Genomic DNA, 6247 nt, shown 5'->3' with positions numbered 1-6247 from the left:
AATTTTTCCTGTTTTTGTGTGTATGTAATTTCTTAGGTTTAAAATAATATTGTTGTAATTGTCTTTTGTAAACTGTTGATTCTGTTGATCTGTTGGTTTGATTGGAAATTAGGCCTTGGGCCGAAATGGAGGACTGGATTATGCGTGTAGTTGCTTGTAAACTATATTTTGTAATTATTGTGAATTTGTACATGAGATATTTAAATGTGTATTCCAATAAATTGTTGAAATTTATTTATCATTTTTTTAATAAATTGTGCGGTGATGTCACGTTATCTGTTTGGAATTGTAATTGAATATGTGGGTGCGTTTGTATCATGACCCCAAGCTGAGATGTGGTATTATCTTGGTGGAGCTCCTCTAATCACTCAGGAGCGTAACAGACTGACGTGACATCCCTGAGTTATTGCAGGGTGACGACGGGAATGGATGAAACGGTAACACTCTCGTACTGATTCCGTAACCTTTTGGCTGGCGAGGTTAGAGGATGTTTGACCATGTTCGCACTAGGCGCGGAACTGGGCTTCGTTCGTTATGAAGTCTCATGCATGGACGTTACCCGTGGTGTGACGATGAGAGCCAGGGCGTGCGGACGATCCATAGGGGAGACCGTGATGCATGTATTTTAATAATGGTTATGATTGGGTCAAAATGAGATTTTTGGAGTGAGTAGTTAAAAAATGTATTTTTGAGAAAAAGAGAATGTGGTGTTGTTTTATGCAATATATGTTCGTATGGGGACGCGTGATTATTTATGTATCTCTTGGATGTTATTTTGGTTAATTACTTGCTGATATGTCATAATCTCATTGTGGTGTTTTTCCCTACAGTTCCGTTTTATGGTGCCGTAAAATCTGACGCAGAGCCCGAGTATGAACTTGAGGGATCAGCTCCGCCGGAGGTTTGAGTTGCTGAGATACTATTCAGTGTTATAGGATTTGTTTCCCTTATGTTATTTCCTGTCTTTAATTTATCTGTCGGATGACTGTTTAATCCTTGTAAAATTACTTTGCTATTTTTGAACAATTCTGGTACTTAATAAAGAAATACCTTATTATTTCTCCGCTACGAATATTATTTTGTACACTTATTGCATGTTGTACACACTCTGAGCACTGGTAGATGGGGTGCGTGATTCGTGTGATCATCATCCCGGTGTCATGAACTCCACAAAAAAATAACACGTGGGGGTCGAGGGCGCCACAAAATTTGCCAAAATTATCTCTGTCATTCAAAATGAAACATTTGCATCCAAATACATGAAAGCAATCAATGTTGGGTTTTTTCTCATTCCAAAGCTCATAGTGGAGTTTTATCTAACTTAGACCTTAACATAACTCTATTTATAACATAACAAGCAGTACTTACCGCTTCAACCCAAAAATAACTAGGCAAGTTGTTCTCATTGAGCATTGTTCTTGCCATCTCTTGAATAGATTTGTTCTTCCTCTCTACTATCCCATTTTGTTGATGAGTTCAAGGAGTGTATAAATTATGCATAAAATCATTTTCATCACAAAAAGTTTTAATATCTTTATTAACAAACTCTTTCCCCCTATCACTTCAGATACTTGAAATAGTATAGCCATTTTCATTTTGAATTCTCTTACATAACTTGGTAAAAGCATTATGTACCTCATCTTTATGAGCAAGAAAGATGACTCAAGTATGTTTAGAAAAATCATCAACAATAACAAATACATAATATTTTCCTCCTATACTTGCAACTCTATTTTGTATAAAAAGATCCATGTGTATCAGTTGCAATGGTCTAGTTGTGGAGATATGTTTCTTGGTTTTTAAAGAAGTTTTTGTTTGTTTACCAAACTGGCATGCATCATAGATTTTGTCTTTAAGAAAATTTGCCTTTGATAAACCTCTCACAATATCATTTTTTGAAAGTTTTAAAATAAGTTCCGTGTTTGCATGACCTAGTCTTCTATGCCATAGCCAACTAATTTCATTTTGAGCTGAAAAACAAATAGCATCTTGTGAGGCAATTTCTTCAAATTGAATAGTATAAATATTGTTGCTTCTAAAAGTAATAAAACAACAATTGCAACCATGATCATTCAAAATAATGCATTTATCCATTTTGAAAGTAACTATAAATCCTTTATCATATAGTTGACTTATGTTCAAAAAATTATGCTTTAGACCTTCAACAAGTAGAACATCTTCAATTATGAGATAATACTCGTTACCAATTTTACATATTCCCATGATCTTTCATTTTGAGTTGTTTCCAAATGTCACGTGTCCTTCTTTAGATGTAAGATCAATGAACTTAGTCTTATCTCCTGCCCTGTGTCTTGAACATCCACTATCTAAAAACTATTTGCTTTTACTTATGGAGGATTTCATGCATACCTAGAAAAATAATTAGTTGTAAGATCAATGAACTTAGTCTTATCTCCTGCCATGTGTCTTAAACATTCATTATCTAAATACCATTTGCTTTTACTTATGGAGGACTTCATGCATACCTAGAAAAACAATTAAAATGATTTTTCTTGATACCCAAGTTCTTTGGATCTTTCATTAATTAGTATTAGAATAAACAAGATTTTTAGATACACATATGAGTCTATGACCCTAATAGTCATTGTATGTTTTATTCTAATAGGACAAGCATGATAGTTGTGATCATTTCTATTACAAAAATTGCAAATAGCATGTGACATATAAGAAGAACTTGAGTGATTGTAATAGTATCTTTATTTAAAAACTTATTTTCATGAAAATAATTTTGAATACTGGACCTTGATTTAGAAGTATTATCAAAGAAGTTTTTATAAGGTTTGTATTTTTATTTTAGCATATCCCAAGTCTGTCTTGTCAAAAACATATATTTGATTACCAAGAAGTTTTTCAAAATTTATTTTTCCGTTTGTAACGTTTTTAACAATCTTTTCTAAATCAGTCACTTTCTTCTTCAACTCATGATTTTCATCTTTCGAAATGATATTTTCTTTTCTTAAAACATCAATTTCATTTGTTAAAGAAGAAATTTTCTTTTTCAAAATAGTACTATATTTGATACCCAATTTCTCAAGTTCCCTATATACCTCTTCCAAGACATTTTGCAATTCCTCATATGAAAGATTTTTAACATTATCAAGATTTGTTACCTCTAAGTCATCTTTAGTCATAAGACAAATATTTGCAGATTCTCCATTGCTTGCTTCACTGTCTACACTGCTTGAATTATCATCCCATGTACCTTTCATTGCTTTCTTGTCCTTGTTTTGATCTGTTTTTAGCAGAGGAAAATCCACCTTGATATGTACAGGCTTATTGCATTTGTGACAAGTTAATTAGTCATTTTTACCTGTATATTTTTTGGAAAACTTTTTGAAGAATTTCCTTGAATGAGCTTTATTTCTCTTTAAGAATCTTTTAATTCTCCTTGTTATCATCGCAACTTCTTCATCTGTGTCATCATTTTCTCATCTTCATCACTTTTGCTTTCACGAGGAATAGCTTTAAGTACCAAGCTCTTTTTTGGCTTTCCTTCTTCTTCTCCTCTTTTTAATATGTACTCATGGGTCATAAGTGACTCGATGAATTCATTTACTTCGAGTTTCTTGAGGTCTCTAACTTTAAGAATTGCCGTCACTTTTGATTCCCAGCGTTTTGGCAGAGAGTTGAGAATTTTTCTTACTATCTCCACGTTGGAATAGATTTTGTCGAGAGCTGTCAAGCTATTTATGATGTTAGTAAAACGAGTATACATACTAGAAATAGATTCATCATTCATTTTAAACATTTTATATTCATGACTAAGAATATAAATTTTTGATTCCTTGACTTACTAAGTTCCTTCATAAGTAACTTCCAAATTATCCCAAATTTCATTTGCTGTCTTGCAAGTAATTATTCTATTGAACTCATTCTCGTTGAAAGCATTTATATAGGAGATTTATAATTGTTGAATTCAACGTTAGAATTCTCTCATATTCACGATCCAACTCTTCTTCTTTTTTTACATTTATTCCATTAACAACTTTTGTTAGCTTTTGTTGGGATATAAGGTCCGTTTACAATGCATTTCCAAATTTCTCAACCTTGAGTCTGAAGGAAAATTCTTATTCTAGCTTTCTAGAATGTGTAATTATCTTCGCAAAATACTAAAGGCAGACTGCTAGATTGGTCTTCACCAAATGTAGCTATAATGTTAGCCATAAGATTTGAACTCAAAAGATAGTTTATCTTATAAAAGAGCTCTTGCTCTAATACCAATTGTTGCCTAAATGACTAACACAAGAGGGAGTGAATTGGATTGTATTTAAAAACTAACAATTATAAACCAAATACACAATATAAAATATTAACAAAATACGAAGCAGTAGTAAATATAAAGAGTAAGGGTAAAAGAGAAGCAAACTCAGTATTTTAACAAGATTTAGCCCCGCTGCTTACGTCCTCGCCTCAAGCTATTCCTAGAGGATTCCCAAATTTATTATTCAACCTTCTTCAGGTGAAGATAGAAACCTATTACACATTTGAGCAGTATCGCTACAAAGAATCCATGTAGAACACCCTCTACACTTGCAATTACCTTGTACGTGGTGATTCAACTATTCTCTGTATAGAACACTTTCTACACACATAAAGGTTATACACACCATTTTACTGATACAAGAACTGATAGTGAGTAAGTTATCAGAAAACACTTCTCAATGAGTAAAATAAGAACAATACATCGTAAACTATATATCTCTAAGGGTTAAGCCTCAATGCTTAGAGAACAGAGATTGAAAATTTTGAATGAATGTTGTAAAACTTGCAAATTAATGTATGTATGCTCTTGTTGTTGTAATTTGAAAATCTCAATTAAGCTATTTATAGGCATATAAGACGTCATTTTCAAATTTAAAAAGATTAACATGTAAAAAAGGAGCACCACTTCACTTTTCAAAATTTACAAATAAAAGTTTCTCATTTTTGCAATTGTCAAAGACAATATCATTCACTTTTCAAATTTTTAAATCAAATCTTCTATTTTTCGCATATGACAAAGAAAGCATTATTTACTTTTCAAAAATTTCAAATAAAATCATCTTCCTTTTGCATATGTCAAAAAGAGTATCAATCACTTTTCAAATTTTCAAACAAAGCATGCACATATGAAAGATGATTGATGACAAATTTTTAAAATTTAAACTTTTAATCATGTCGTGCACATGTGAATGATGACAATTAATCATCTTTCAAATATTCAAATTTCAAACTTTTAATTTTCAAATATGTCATGCTAGAAAATGAAATTTGATACTTTATGAGAAAATATTTATTTTGAGTCTTACTCCAATTTTGAATTTTATCAAAAGATTTACAAAATTATTCTAAGAGTTTTATTTGTAAGATTGTTCATTTTCTTGCTCATACTTGATTCGTTGATGTGCTTGGCTCCATTATATAGACAATTTGAGCTTGAGACTCCTTTATGCTTGAATTTATTTGTTATTATCAAAATCCATATGTAAATATATAATTATATGAAACTTGAAACATTGCGTTCAACAAAACTGTTTTTTTTTTTTTTTTTTTGAGCAAGCAAAACTCATTTATAAAAATCAGATTGTATGCAATTTGAATCTATACATTTGAAAAGTGGATAGAATTATTGAAATATGGGCAAAGTAGGGATTATTTGTCTTACAGTGTTTGAATTTTGAAACATATATATTCTGTTATAATTTGTAGGGTTTGATTAAACCTTAAATCTTTTGTAAAATGGACTAAGTCGCCTTTTGTTTTGTTCAAGTGATAGGCTTGTCTCGCCCTTATTCCTATTATATTTATTTGTCTCTACCTTTGTCTAAATTATTTCGTTGTAAAAAAAAATTATTTTAATAAAGTATTTTATACTTACTGTGGTTGAGAGGACTTTTAGTTTCGCACTGTAGGATAAACTTTATGTTTGAGACAATGAAGGTTTTTTTCTTCCTTCTGTTTTTTTGTGTATAAAGATTTCTAATTTACCTAGAAGAAACTAGGTGGAGTAAGCTTGTATTGAAATGCAAGTAGATAGGCATGCTCCGTAACTGCCGCTTGTTGAATGGCCACAAAGATTGAATTGGATCCACTACAAGAAAAATAGATTTTTTTTTTTTTTTTAGAGAAGAAGTTGCAAGAAAAAAAAATCCTAAAACTGAAGTAGAAACACATTTCTGATGATCAAAGAGTCGACAACAAGTAGCAACATTTCTCTTGTCGTAAAAAGCATGTGCATTTTTTGAAG

This window comes from Juglans regia, chromosome 7 (genome assembly GCF_001411555.2).
Source record: "Juglans regia cultivar Chandler chromosome 7, Walnut 2.0, whole genome shotgun sequence".
In the NCBI taxonomy this organism is placed as follows: Eukaryota; Viridiplantae; Streptophyta; class Magnoliopsida; order Fagales; family Juglandaceae; genus Juglans; species Juglans regia.
Note: the sequence above shows the minus strand (reverse complement) of the source record.